Source organism: Coffea arabica, chromosome 11e (genome assembly GCF_036785885.1).
Source record: "Coffea arabica cultivar ET-39 chromosome 11e, Coffea Arabica ET-39 HiFi, whole genome shotgun sequence".
NCBI lineage: Eukaryota > Viridiplantae > Streptophyta > Magnoliopsida > Gentianales > Rubiaceae > Coffea > Coffea arabica.
Genome location: NC_092331.1, coordinates 30,237,293 through 30,253,502, shown reverse-complemented (window position 1 = coordinate 30,253,502; position 16,210 = coordinate 30,237,293). Strand labels below are relative to the sequence as shown.

At 38.1% G+C, this 16,210-nt stretch overlaps 1 non-coding gene across 1 annotated transcript; it reads left to right on the top strand.

Moving 5' to 3' along the window:
* Positions 1-341: 341 nt before the first annotated feature.
* Positions 342-448, top strand: LOC140026286 (small nucleolar RNA R71). Its single transcript, XR_011830232.1, has one exon. It is a non-coding gene; the product is annotated as a small nucleolar RNA R71 (small nucleolar RNA).
* The last annotated feature ends 15,762 nt before the right edge of the window (positions 449-16,210 follow it).

Genomic DNA, 16,210 nt, shown 5'->3' with positions numbered 1-16,210 from the left:
CACTCATTAATATCATGTTCACCTCCACAGAAAGAGCAACAAGCTACGTGTGCATTAGATGAACTTGGACCAACTCCACCTTGTCTACTTAGCAATTTCATTACGTTATTCATTTGGGCACTCAACATATTGAGAGTGTCCATTTCGATCATACCTGCGTGACGTCTCGTATTACCTCTTTCATTGGCCCATTGGTAGTTATTTGCGGCCATTTCTTCTATCAAATTCTGAGCCTCTTGGGTGATTTACCCATTAAAGCTCCACCTGCGGCTGCATCAATCATAGTTTTAGTGGAGAAAGATAAACCATTATAAAAGGTTTGTATAATCAGCCATTCGGGTAGTCCATGGTGTGGACATTTTCGTAACAAATCTCTAAACCTTTCCCATGCTTCATATAATGATTCTCCTTCCATTTGACTAAAACCAGTGATATCCATTCTTAGCTTAGCAGTCTTACCAGGTGGAAAATACTTATTCAAAAATGCTCTTGATAAATCATCCCATGTGGTAAAAGTGTTAGGAGCATGAGAATGTAACCACATTTTTGCCTTATCTCTTAATGAAAATGGGAACAACCGTAACCTTATAGCATCATCACTAACTCCATTCATTTTAATTGTATCACATATTTCTAAGAATGTAGCTAAGTGTGAGTTAGGATCTTCTACAGCATTACCTCCAAATTGAGATTGTTGAACCATTTGGATAAGTGATGGCTTAATCTCAAAGTTGTTAGCATTTACCGTAGGCCTTGCTATGCTCGTTTGAGATCCTTGTGTTCCCGGTAGAGCAAAATCTCGTAGAACTCGCCTATTTGCTTCATTTTCAGCCATTTCGTCTTCAAATGGTAGTTCTATCAAAATTTACTCTATCGGTTGCCAAATCTCTTGTTCCTCTTGCTGTTGTGTGTGCCTCCTTTGTCTACGTAGCGTCCTCTCAATTTCTGGATCGAAAGGTGCGACTTCTCGAGACTCCCGGTGCATACACTACAAACAGAAATAAGGGATATTATGCAACTTCAATGGTAAAAAAAATCTGATTACAATATAAGATTAAATATAATCTAAAAAATAAAGCTGTCTAAATTAATAAAGATGATTAGGTTCTAATATTGCCGCTCCCCGGCAACGGCGCCAAAAACTTGACGGGTTTTTACTTTAAGTGCAAGTTTAATTCCGAATTTACACCCGTTGGACTGCAAGTATACAGGTCGCAATTGTAGTACAAGATGTGTATCGGGTCGATCCCACGAGGAGCAATTAAAACAATTATTAGATACTAATTTACTCTATTATTTAGACTTACAATTAATTTGAGCAGAAACTTCAGATTTTAATTCAACTACAAAAATTCTTAAATAGATACATGCAATTTCACAATAGGAGTAGAATTTACTAAATATTAAGATCTAGGGATGTAGATTCCACATATAACACAAAAGATCTAAAACGAATGAATTTAACACTTGTTACTATTCTTGTTTAACCAAGGATTCAATTTCCAGCAATACCAAAATCACATTTTCATGATAATAATGGGTTAAAACAGATTAGTTTTTCCTAATCTCTTGGAAAATACTAAATCTTTTTTGTGCATACCTGAAATATAGATTTTATCCACTTGAATGTATTTCTATTCTCATGAATATACTACTCAAGCTCTACTTATGTCATTCCATTATTTTTACCATTTCTCAATGAGTAAAAACAACTATAAACCTGCTATTGGTGATCAAGCAACAACAAGTAATCCAACATACACAAGTAGATAAGTTAATACAAGACATAACAAGCATAAATCACAATCACTTCATATCATTTGGCCATAAGCTTCATCTACTCCCTAGATAAAGGAAATTAGCTACTCATGAATGATTTAACAATCAAACTCACAAGTTTATTAATGCAAAACATCATGAAGTACAAGTATAAGAAAGGTAAAAGAAAGCTTAGCCAATTGAAGGTAAAGCTTTCCAATTCCTGCTATGTTCTTGTACAAGATGGTTACAAGTGAAAAACCAAATGCTTCTCTAAGAACTCTAGAGAGAAAACTTGTTGCAAGAAGGAAAACTAGCTACGTATGGTGATGCCAGGCTTCTCCCCTGTGTTTCTGCATAAAAGGTGGTAGAAATTCCATTCCTCTCACTTCATAATTTCCTCCACTCAGATTTTGTAAAAAGAAGTCAAAGATATGATGTTTCCTTTTTGTCCACACTCATTTGGTCTTCTCTTTTATTGCAGAAGCATGTGCACCGAATTCCCTTGCATCTTATAGCTGGAAAGTGGTATGAACACAAGAGAATTGACTGAGTCAAATTGCAGAATTTCGGCTATAAAACGCGCCTACACAAAACGCGGCATAAACTCGCGTTTTGTATACTCGCGTTTTCACTCTGGCCTTATTTCAACTGCGATTTTCTCCATGATAACGGCCAAACTAGCTTTTGTGAAAAACACAAAAGTTGTAGCCCTTTGCGTTAGCTTTCCAATGCTTCAAGAATCATCCAAATCGGAGCTTTGTAGCCTGAGATATGATCGAAATACTGTCACCTATTCAAACCTCTGTTTTAACTTCCGACCACAGAATGCAGCTTCTGTATTCCAACGTTTTGTCCATGAAGATGGCAGAAATGGATTTCGATGTCTTCATACGAATTGTAGGTATCTTTCTTAGCTTTAAAATGGTATAAAGATCACCTCAATCCGATAAGTGTAGCTTCAGATATGGTCAAAATACTGAAGAGTGTCAAAACTGACTTGTATTGCATTTCCTCACTTGAACGTTTTTCACTTCATTCTTCTTGTTGCCACTTGAATTCATCACCAAATCTCTATTTTTTACCTCATTTGACATCCTTTGGTGATTGAATCATCATTCCTGCATAAAAATGAAGTTTTTACCATTAAAATCAATAGAAATGCAATATTATCCACTTTTACCAAAAATATATAATTTTACCAAAAACCTCTTTATTTTATTTATAAAACTAAACAATCAACTCAAAATTAACTAATAAAATGCACTTAAAAATACGTAAAATAAACTCTTATCACTCTTACCCAAATAAAGAGGAGTGGTTTAGGGTTTTTCTTGGGCATTTTGTCCTCCCTTTTACATAAATTTCATTAAGGCATTTAGTCTATAATATCTACTTGAATATGAGATAATTTTGAACCATATAAACGATTCCGAAAACAGTATTTCTTAGCCTATCTAGTTGGATTCCGACTTGTCGTTAGTTCAAGAATTTCCATTGGAAAATTTTATAACTCTTTTGAATTTGGTTTCTCGCTTGGATTACGAAACCCTAATTATTTCCGACCACAGATTCAAATACCCTCTTTTCACTTAAGAATCATCTTTATACGTCCTACTAGTAATTAGTCGGACTTCCTTTAATTTTACCTAGTTGATTTACTTGATAACTTGTAATATGTTCTCTGGCTTAATTTTAGGTTTCATTGGTGATTGAGGAATTGGACGTTATTTTGCTTGTATAGGTGAGTGTTCCTTGTTTGTTATATTTTCTTGACTTATTGGCTTGTTATTATTGATTGATAATGTGTTAAGTGCTTTCAATGATTAGCCAAAACGAGTTTTCTAGGCGAGTGTGTACTGTATCGCACTCAGCCTAAATGATTGTGAAATTTTCAATGATTGAACGATTGAAATGTTACTTGTGAATGAATGTAAGCCTTTTGGCTGAACTGGCCACTGCACCTTGTTACCGATCGACTCGAGCCAGAAGCGGACTCGGTCGGGCGATATGGTGACCTGGGTGAACGTTTGGTATACTCGAGTATTACCTTGTAGGTTGGTGGAGGTTGGTGGAGCCTGGCCAATGTCCAGGAGAGAGTGAATGAAATGAACGAACGAACGAACGAACGAGGGTTTTATGTATAAACGAAAAATGCATTTTCAAATGAATGAAGGAAAGGGGAATGACAGGAGAACGAACGAATGAACGAACGTATCCTTTTAATGAATGTGTTTATCGCTTTGTATGGTAAATGTTTTCTTGAATTATGGGTTAATGTATTGGGTTTATTACTTGTATATGTGTTCGGAACCTCACTGAGCTTTCAAGCTCATCCCTTTAGTTTTGTTTTCCTTAACAGGGGACGGCGAGCAGGATGAGAGCATAGATTAGCCAGTCGAGTTCTTTTGTTTCTTTTGTAATGGTTCTCGCCCTAGTGCTTGGCACGGGCTGGACGTATGAAGGATTGAGAACCTTTGTATATTCGATGTTTATACTCTCTTTTGGGATGGCAATGTATATAAGTTCCGCTTTAAGTTTTGGATAGTTGCCTATTTATTCTTGTGGGTTTATTCCGATTTTAATTGAGAATTGAAGTGATCGACTGAGTCCTGGCGAGAGCTGGGCAGGCGACCCGCCGAACCTTGGGGTACGCCCTAGGGGGAGGTGGGGCCGTCACAGGTGGTATCAGAGTTTAGGTTTCAGATCTCTGTAGTGTATCCTAGGCTAAAGTTTAGGATACCGGACTGTGCGATTTGATTTGATTTGAAAGTTAAGCAATTGAGGGATAAAACCTATAGCTGCTTCGCGGGGTCTCTACGTGGAGTGAGCTTGGGCTAAGTGGTGAATAAGTACGAAGGACTCGAGTATAAGCTATGAACCCTGAAGTGTTATAGGTCTTAAATCTTTCTCATGGTATTTAAGGATCATAGATAGGTATGTCGGGTAGGAATTTCGATTTGTAGATGGTTTACTCTTGGGACTGGCTAGCTCGAGATGTGAATTGTCTTATTTCGGATTCTCGTGCCCGTGTACTCCAAAGTTGAGGTGATGGTAAGTGCTTAAGACTTGTATTTTGGGAACATGAACAGGTTTTGTCCGACTGTAATGAGTATAAGAAGTTAATGGACATCTCGTTTGGATAGTAAGTGACGTGAGAAACTGGACGGGGTTATTTAATTGAGACTGGGACGACTTCACCTTTTCTTTTTGATTTACCCGTATATTGTTACTACATGACGTTAGTATACGTGTGTGTACATGGTTATCTGTCCAATTTGATATGTATTTGTGTAATTGATTATCTGCCTCATTGATATGGCGTGTTATGTGCTTATATGTTTATTTGTGTAGTTGGAATGCTAGAATTTGTTACTTTGGTCAATTTACTGTGTTTATTTACTAAATTACCTTTTTGGGGGAAAAGAAAAGAAAAGAGAGAGAGAAAAAAAAACATATATATGGACGGGAGACGTAGTCGTGGACGTGGACGTGGCCGTGGAAATAAACGAGCTCAAGAGCCAAGAGAGGAAAGGGAAACTACAGCTGCACAAGAGCAAGGACCGAGGGTTGAAGCCGGGGACCAAATGGCGACGGCAATGCAACAAATGACAAACATCTTAGCAAGGTTGGTGGACCAACAAGGTCAAATACTTGTGAATCAACCTCCGAACCCTGAAATAGGAAAAGATCGGGCTCTTGAGAGGTTTCAGAAATTTGCTCCTCCGAAATTCCTTGGAGGGTCTGATCCGGATGTAGCCGAACAGTGGCTGGAGGCCATGATCAACATCTTTGCAGCTTTGAACTATACCGAACAAAGGCAAGTGAACTTTGCGGTATTTCAATTTGAGGGACCGGCCCGATCATGGTGGAACGTGATTAAGGGAAAGTGGGAAAGGGAACAAACCGTATGGACATGGGTTAACTTTGTAACAGCCCCACCTCCCCCTAAGGCGAACCAGAGGGTTCGGCGGACCGCCTGCCCAGCTCTCGCCGGAACTCAGTCGTTCACTACATTCCTCATACAGATTACAAGATAAAACTCAAATATTACATCAAATTCTCCAATAAATAATTACATATCAAAAGCGAAGCGTCCATGCTTCCACTGCGCCACTCTGATCCATGATCCCAATTATTACACAAGAGGAATTTCACAACAATAAAATCACAACAAGCCTTCCTTCGCCACGAGCCCTGTGGAGGGGAATAAAATATTTTTGGGGTGAGCTAGAAGCTCAGCGAGTAACCAGAAAAAAATAAGTAGTCAAATCGGTTTCACAATAGTTCATTTCAATGATGTCATAAATCAAATGATAAGTCCAGAAACAATTACGACATTTACAAAACATTAAATATGGAGTATCAATAATTCAAGAAACATGTACAATGGAAAGCGATAGTAACATTCATGAAAAAGATACGTTCGTTCTCCTGTTATTTCCTTTTCTTTTTTCTCATTTGAAATTGCATCATTTTCCACCAACCTCCACCAACCTACAAAGGTAATACTCGAGTATACCAAACGTTCACCCAGGTCCCTAATCGCCCGACCGAGTCCGCTTCTGGCTCGAGACGACCGGTAACAAGGGGCAATGGCCAGTTCAGCCCAAAAAGGCTTACATTCATGCGCAAGTAGCATTTAATCATTAATCATGAAAATTTCACATTTATTTAGGTTGAGTGCGATAAAGTACACACTCGCCCAGAAAACTCGTTTTAACAATCATTGAAAGCACTTAACACATTATCAATCCATAATAACAAGCCAATTAGTCAAGGAAATATATCAAACAAGGACGCTCTCATATAAGCACGCATGATATGCAAGAAAACAGTTCAAAAGTAACTTTGGAAACAGTTCAGAAGTAACTTTGGAAACAGTTCAGAAGTAACTTTGGAAACAGTTCAAAAGTAAATAATGCAAGAAACGTTTCACAAGTACTTTGGAAATAGTTTAGGGTCACTCACCTCCATGGCTCAGAAACCATCTATCATATATCATTGTCTTGCTCAAATCCAAGTCTTAGATCACAAACTCAAGGCAAACAAGTCCTTTAAAAGTTCGGACAGCACTTCCCCTGAATTTGCTAACTTTTCCGGCCATCACGGCTTCATTATTTCCTCATTCCAACCCAAAGGTACACACACAACAACAAGTTCATCCAATAACCATTCAGCAAGCTCCAAGTAGTACTAGTACAAGTCAAGCTAGGGAAAAGTCCGGAAATGAAAATTAAGCTCAAAACCAGAAAAATAGTTTTGACGTCATTTTGCGGTAATGGTACCAAAGGCGCTACGATTGTCGGATGAAGGTGCAAGACCCACCATTTTGAAGCTAAGAACTAGGGCTACAACAATGTAGAAGGTCACTCAGTCCAAATCCCAGCACAACTAAGTCATATATGCCAAATACCAAACCAGAACCGTAATTGCAGGTTTACAAATTACACTATGCTGTAATCAGTACAACTCAGTCTAAACAGGTCCAAATGCAGAAATTCCAAAGGCATATGGTAGCTAGGACATCAAGCTACATTTAATCAGAAGACCTCAACACCCAAATCCAAAACAATTCCAGTCAAAACAACCCATTTCAGACGCAGTTCTAACATCCTGATGAACCCAGAACAGCAATAGTAATTTCGGCTTATATCATTCTACACCACTCCAAGTGACCTGAAATTTTACAAGCACCCTTAAAACATCAATACCTACAACTTTCATGTTTTAAGCCAAGGCCAATTATGTCACGGCCCCACCTCCCCCTAAGGCGAACCAGAGGGGTCAACGGGCCGCCTGCCCAGCTCTCGCCGGGACTCAGTCGATCACTACAGTCCTCAAACAAATACAAGATAAAATCTCCAATATAAATCAAATATTCCAACATTTACATATCAAAAGCGAAGCGTCCACGCTTCCACTGCGCCACTCTGATCCTTGGTCACAATTTGTATACAGGAGGAAGTCCAAACTAGACTATTACACATCCAATCAATTCTAAACTTTCAATACAATCCCAATATGAATGATTACACAAAAGGAAATCCAAATTCAATCCATACATGAGATAATCCACGAATAAACACTACAAGCCCTTCCTTCGCCTTGAGCCCTGTGGAGGGGAATAAAATATTTTTGGGGTGAGCTAAAAGCTCAGCGAGTAACCAGTAAAAGCAGTCATCAAATATATTGCATAGTAATGTATTCCAATGATGTCATGAATCCGAGATCAAATGTACGTCTTTTGCTCTCGTGAGCCAGTGAAATCATAGCACTTGAACACCCAACGCTCAAATAGATCATTTAATATTAACAGAGAGGGAGCCCCTTTTTGAACTCCAGATACACATGAACATGAACCATAAACAGAGTGGAGACGTTGGTGTCCAGCACAAGACTTTCCCAGAACTCATTGAAGCCAAATCATGTCATGAATTCACATGCAAGCACGCATGATATGCAATCGAATAATTAATGCAAGAAACATTTCACAAGTACTTTGGAAATAGTTTAGGGTCACTCACCTCCATGGCTCAGAAACCATCCATCATATATCATTGCCTTGCTCAAATCCAAGCCTTAAATCACAAATCCAACGCAAACAAGTCCCTTCAAAGTTCGGACAGCACTTCCCTTGAATTTACTAACTTTTCCAGCCATCATGGCTTCATTATTTCCTCATTCCAACCCAAAGGTACACACACAACAACAAGTTCATCCAATAGCCATTCAGCAAGCTCCAAGTAGTACAAGTACAAGTCAAGCTAGCGAAAAGTCCGGAAATGAAGGTTAAGCTCAAAACCAGAAAAACAGTTTTGACGTCATTTTGCGGTAATGGTACCAAAGGCACTACAATTGTCGGATGGGGGTGTAAGACCCACCGTTTCGAAGCTAAGGACCAGTGCTACAACAATGTAGAAGGTCACTCAGTCCAGTTCCTAGCACAACTAGATCAAATATGCAGAATACCAAACCAGAACCGTAATTGCAGGTTCACAAATCACACAATGCTGTAATGAGTCCAACTCGGTCCATACAAGTCCAAATGCATTGATTCCAAAGGCATATGGTAGCTAAGACATCCAGATACATTTCATAAGAAGACACCAACATCCAAATCCAAAGCAATTCCAGTCAAAATGGCCAATTACAAGTGCAGTTTTCGCATTCTGATCAACCCAGAACAGCAACAGTAAAATCGACATATCTCACTCTACACTAGTCCAAATGACCTGGAATTTTACAGGCACTTCAAACTCATCAATACCTGCAACTTTCATGTTTTAATCAAAGGCCAATTCGGCCTCTAACATGGTGCAATAAATTCGGGCAGAATGAAGAACTACAAAACCTAATTTTCTGAAATTTCTTCCAAAACAGAAATTGATTGTACTTAATCACTTTTTCCACCTCCTAGAGTCATTAAACATCATTTCCAATCATCATACATGACCACAACACCATGATCATATTAAACCAGAAAATTCCTCAAAAAAATAAAAACTTCACCAATTCAACCAAACTCAAGAAATAATCCAAGAAATTGCATCTTATAACACCACTAATCATGAATTGAACATCATTAGAGGAAGGAGAGGTGTTCATCCACCACTCACCTTAGCAAAACAAGAGGGAGAGCTACTTTTCACCTTAGCTTCTCAAACAACTCCACCAAACAACTCACAAACACTAAGTGAAGAGGTTTTATGGAGAAATTGGAAGTTTAAACGGTTGATTTGCTAGATTTGAGCAAGAAATTGAAGAAACAAGTTGAGAGCTTTCTTTTCTTCCTTTCTTGAGAGAGGTTCGGCCATGAAGCTTGGAAATGGAGCAAATTTTTGGTAAAGTTTTAGTTTATTAAGTCAAATGGTAAGACATGGCATAAAAGTCAAAAATTCCACCCAATGGCCAAGCGACACTTGTCACTTAAATAATGAATCTCTATCTCTTTGTTCCCTCTCACACCAATCCATAAATATCTCTTAACACCTTGTAAAAAAAAATATCACTTAGCACAAAACTCCAACAAGTTATCAAAAATATATTACATTTGCCGCACTAGCGGGTCCCACGTCCAAAATACGCTTTTAATCTCTCAAAAACTAACCGATACTAGAAAAATCATTTAAAAACTATATTTGCTCATAAACTTTATCTGGGAAATTTTTCTAATCAAGAAAATGTAGGAAAAGCGGGCGTTAAAAAAAATAAACCCTAGGAAATTAGAAAATTTCCGGGTTCTCAAACTCATTTTTTTCGGGGCGTCACAATCTCCCCTCCTTAAAAGAATGTCGTCCTCGACATTCCCTCTTGTACCAATCAGGTCAAGACATCCCGCAAGAATCACTAATATTTCAAACCAAGTCCACAGTCCAGCATCCTAAACTTCAAGCCTAGGATACACTACAAAGATCTGAAGCCTAAGCTCTGATACCAACTGTCACGGCCCCACCTCCCCCTAAGGCGAACCAGAGGGGTCAACGGGCCGCCTGCCCAGCTCTCGCCGGGACTCAGTCGATCACTACAGTCCTCAAACAAATACAAGATAAAATCTCCAATATAAATCAAATATTCCAACATTTACATATCAAAAGCGAAGCGTCCACGCTTCCACTGCGCCACTCTGATCCTTGGTCACAATTTGTATACAGGAGGAAGTCCAAACTAGACTATTACACATCCAATCAATTCTAAACTTTCAATACAATCCCAATATGAATGATTACACAAAAGGAAATCCAAATTCAATCCATACATGAGATAATCCACGAATAAACACTACAAGCCCTTCCTTCGCCTTGAGCCCTGTGGAGGGGAATAAAATATTTTTGGGGTGAGCTAAAAGCTCAGCGAGTAACCAGTAAAAGCAGTCATCAAATATATTGCATAGTAATGTATTCCAATGATGTCATGAATCCGAGATCAAATGTACGTCTTTTGCTCTCGTGAGCCAGTGAAATCATAGCACTTGAACACCCAACGCTCAAATAGATCATTTAATATTAACAGAGAGGGAGCCCCTTTTTGAGCTCCAGATACACATGAACATGAACCATAAACAGAGTGGAGACGTTGGTGTCCAGCACAAGACTTTCCCAGAACTCATTGAAGCCAAATCATGTCATGAATTCACATGCAAGCACGCATGATATGCAATCGAATAATTAATGCAAGAAACATTTCACAAGTACTTTGGAAATAGTTTAGGGTCACTCACCTCCATGGCTCAGAAACCATCCATCATATATCATTGCCTTGCTCAAATCCAAGCCTTAAATCACAAATCCAACGCAAACAAGTCCCTTCAAAGTTCGGACAGCACTTCCCTTGAATTTACTAACTTTTCCAGCCATCATGGCTTCATTATTTCCTCATTCCAACCCAAAGGTACACACACAACAACAAGTTCATCCAATAGCCATTCAGCAAGCTCCAAGTAGTACAAGTACAAGTCAAGCTAGGGAAAAGTCCGGAAATGAAGGTTAAGCTCAAAACCAGAAAAACAGTTTTGACGTCATTTTGCGGTAATGGTACCAAAGGCACTACAATTGTCGGATGGGGGTGTAAGACCCACCGTTTCGAAGCTAAGGACCAGTGCTACAACAATGTAGAAGGTCACTCAGTCCAGTTCCTAGCACAACTAGATCAAATATGCAGAATACCAAACCAGAACCGTAATTGCAGGTTCACAAATCACACAATGCTGTAATGAGTCCAACTCGGTCCATACAAGTCCAAATGCATTGATTCCAAAGGCATATGGTAGCTAAGACATCCAGATACATTTCATAAGAAGACACCAACATCCAAATCCAAAGCAATTCCAGTCAAAATGGCCAATTACAAGTGCAGTTTTCGCATTCTGATCAACCCAGAACAGCAACAGTAAAATCGACATATCTCACTCTACACTAGTCCAAATGACCTGGAATTTTACAGGCACTTCAAACTCATCAATACCTGCAACTTTCATGTTTTAATCAAAGGCCAATTCGGCCTCTAACATGGTGCAATAAATTCGGGCAGAATGAAGAACTACAAAACCTAATTTTCTGAAATTTCTTCCAAAACAGAAATTGATTGTACTTAATCACTTTTTCCACCTCCTAGAGTCATTAAACATCATTTCCAATCATCATACATGACCACAACACCATGATCATATTAAACCAGAAAATTCCTCAAAAAAATAAAAACTTCACCAATTCAACCAAACTCAAGAAATAATCCAAGAAATTGCATCTTATAACACCACTAATCATGAATTGAACATCATTAGAGGAAGGAGAGGTGTTCATCCACCACTCACCTTAGCAAAACAAGAGGGAGAGCTACTTTTCACCTTAGCTTCTCAAACAACTCCACCAAACAACTCACAAACACTAAGTGAAGAGGTTTTATGGAGAAATTGGAAGTTTAAACGGTTGATTTGCTAGATTTGAGCAAGAAATTGAAGAAACAAGTTGAGAGCTTTCTTTTCTTCCTTTCTTGAGAGAGGTTCGGCCATGAAGCTTGGAAATGGAGCAAATTTTTGGTAAAGTTTTAGTTTATTAAGTCAAATGGTAAGACATGGCATAAAAGTCAAAAATTCCACCCAATGGCCAAGCGACACTTGTCACTTAAATAATGAATCTCTATCTCTTTGTTCCCTCTCACACCAATCCATAAATATCTCTTAACACCTTGTAAAAAAAAATATCACTTAGCACAAAACTCCAACAAGTTATCAAAAATATATTACATTTGCCGCACTAGCGGGTCCCACGTCCAAAATACGCTTTTAATCTCTCAAAAACTAACCGATACTAGAAAAATCATTTAAAAACTATATTTGCTCATAAACTTTATCTGGGAAATTTTTCTAATCAAGAAAATGTAGGAAAAGCGGGCGTTAAAAAAAATAAACCCTAGGAAATTAGAAAATTTCCGGGTTCTCAAACTCATTTTTTTCGGGGCGTCACAAATTAGGCCTCTAACCATAAGATACAAAACCAGACAGAATTGGGGATATAAAACCCTAACTTTCTCAAATTCCTTCCAAACCCAAAATTGATTACAATTATCTATCATAGACACCTACTAGAGTCCTTAAACATCAATTCCCATCATCAAAGATAGCCACAACATCACATTCATATTAAACCAGAAAATTCATCAATAAATTGAAAACTTCACCAATTCCTCTCAAACCAAGAAATAAACCACAAATTCATCACTTTAGCTACCATTAAGCACAACTTAAGCTTCATTAAGTGTAGGAGGAAGTTCAATCACCACTCACCTAGTAAACAAGAGAGGGAGAGTTGTAGGACACCTTAGCTCCTCCAAACACTTCACCAAACAAACCACTAACACCTAGTGAAAGGGTTTTATGGAGTAGAAACAAGTTTAGGTGATTGCTTTGGATGATTTGCACTAGATGGATGCCAAGATTTTGAAGAGTTTCTTCCTTCCTAAGCTCAAGGTGGCCGGCCAAGAAGATGAAGACAAGAGTGAATTTTTTTGTGATTTTTGGAGATATTTAACCACATGGTCAAAAGGTAAAAAAAAATGAATAGTAAGTCATAAAGGTACAACCAATCCCAACATGACAAGTGTCACTTCATTAATGCATTCCTATCCTTCTTTTTTCCTCTCACATCAATCACTTCACATCCTCTATTTATCTCTTAACACCTGATAAATTTCACCCAGTATCCGGAACTTAACCTAATTGGTCGAATTTTTCTGAACTTTTCGCCCTAATGGGTCCCACATCCGGTATACACTCTTAATTTCTCAAAACCTATTTGATACTAGAAAAATCATCCAAAAACTATATCTGCTCATTAAAAATATCTAGAAAATTTCCCTACTAATGAAAACGCAGAAAACAAGCCATTAAATAAATAAAACCCTAGAAAATTAAAACCTATTTTTTTGCAACGTTTTTTTGCGCCACCAGTGTGGTGGCATCACTTTGACAAATGTCACATAAAGCAACGCAAACACATGTGGCTCATCTGCAAATTGCTTCATTTTCTTTTGTGATGGCTACTTTTGAAACACAATTGAATTCTGTAACTTTTGTGCTGCAAAAGTTTTTTGTAGTGCTTTTTTAGCTTTTTGCGGCAAAATTTTGACATCATGAAAAGACATTTTTCTTGTAAATGCTGAAAACAAAAACAAAAATCTCTACCATCTTTTACCCCACACATACACAGGAAAACAAAAATTCATCAGATTCGCTGCTCTCCCTAACTCGATCTCTCCAATTCTTTCACCCTGTTCTGGTAAAAACCCCAAATTATGCTTCTGGTTTTTTCTTGCAGGTCTTTCTCTATTATGTGAAAGCTCTGCTTATTGTTACAGTGCTTAAATTGATTGAAACCTGTATTCCAAACTGAGAATAGGGATTTTGAGTGATGGCTGAAGGCAATTCTGGACAATGTCTTGTCGGATTCCGCTCGAGAAGCAGCCTAATATAGTGGAAGAAGAAGGAACAGAAGAAGATAGGGATGAATGTGGAAATGGTGTCAAAGTATCTGGTGGAGTATAGGATGGTTCTGGGTTAGAATGATATTCAACTTAAGAATTAGAAGAGTTTATCTGCTAGCTGAGCTTCTTTTTCTTTTTATCGAGAACCAAACATATTCATTCATTCCGTTAGATCATTTACAATTTGACATCAATACAAAGATCAAATCTAGCAGTTAAATCGGGTGGGACATTTCCAAGTCTACACACGAGTTATTTTACAATATTGAAACTCGAATAATAATCTTACCAGATGTCCAATAGAAGAAAAATCCTGTTCATGACAAGTCAATTGCTTAACTACATTAGCCGAATCACTCTCTAGTTCCAAAGCTTCTTTTCCCTTTTTTTTGTTAGTAATAACTTTTGTTTTATTAAAAATATTGTACTTTTCTTCTTGAACTGTCCCATAATTTTTGTTACGTTTGATTTTTTGATCTACTTTAAGTTCTCTTTCTACCCTTCATTTCGAATGTCATATGCAATTGGGTCCATATATTGGATGGTCTGGCATTGATAGCCCACAAACTTGGCACATGATTAGAAGGGCACATATGGAACAAAAACTTTAACTTTTGAGTGGGGTTTACTGTGCATAAAAAGCACAAGTCACAAGATACGACAAAAGTTATAGGACAAAGGAAGTAGGCTGCTGGGGATATTTTGGCATGCACCATAATAGGAGAAATTTTTACATCCATTAAGGCTGTAGTTTCCTTTATGTCCTTATTGCTTATGGGCGAAATATTTTTTTTTCGACAACGATATTTCTATAATCTAATATATCCTAATTTAGAGGAAGGAGAATCTAAAAAAATTGTATCTAAAGAGCTAGTGGGTATAAGAACCTGATTAGATCAAAAGAATTGCTTAGAGAATATAAGAAATATATTCGATGCCTTGGATTACACAGAGGAGAGACAAGTCACCTTTGCTGTATTTCAACTTGAAGGAGCAGCCCGAGCCTGGTGGAATGTTATAAGAAACAAGTAGGAAAGGGATCAAACCCTAAGGACTTGGATAAACTTTGTACGTGAATTTAATGAGAAATTTCTTCAACCACTTGTCCAAGAAAAGAGAGAAGATGATTTCATAAAGCTTCGTCAAGGAACTTTAAGTGTAGCTGAGTATGAAACACGCTTTACGAAATTATCTACATATGCCCCAGAATTGGTGGCTACTGAACGGAAGAGAATAAGACGGTTTATCCAAGGATTAGATTTAGAAATCCAAGATGCCCTTGCCGCAGCACAGGTTGAAAGATTTAGTGACGCTCTCGAAAAAGCGCAAAGGGTAGAAAGCACAAAATCTCAACTGAGAGCTTTTCAAGCAAGGAAAAGAGATGCATCTGACAGTACACTAGGAGAAAATGGACCACCACCCAAAGTTAGAAAAGAAGTGGATGGAGTAGGACTGTTACTTCCTGCACCACTCATGGTAAAAGAACCAAAAGGAACTATGTCACGAGGGACTTCAGTAGGACAGACACAATCAAAGAAAACCTCGCAAGCAAGTCAGGTCACAACACCTCGTCCAATTTGTGGATATTGTGGAAGGACGAATCACACTGAAGAAAACTGTTGGCTAAAGGGACGAAAGTGTATGGGATGTGGGAGTACCAGCCATAAAGTTCATGACTGTCCAAGGAGTTATCCACGAGAAACCACTGCTCAACAGGGAAATGGAACTGTCCCTCGACAAGTCAATGGAAGGAGGAACCGACCAGTGGCGTCTGAACGAACACATGACATGATCACACCACACGGTTCAGGGTTATCTGAGATTTCAGAAGGTATGAATTTCGAGGACGAAATTCTCTTTAAGGAGGGTAGGTTGTAAGGACCCGAAAATTTTGCTTATTTTATTTATTTTACTGGCTCAAATAAGTATTTACTCACCCGATTTCTCCGAATATTATTTTCTAACCCTATTA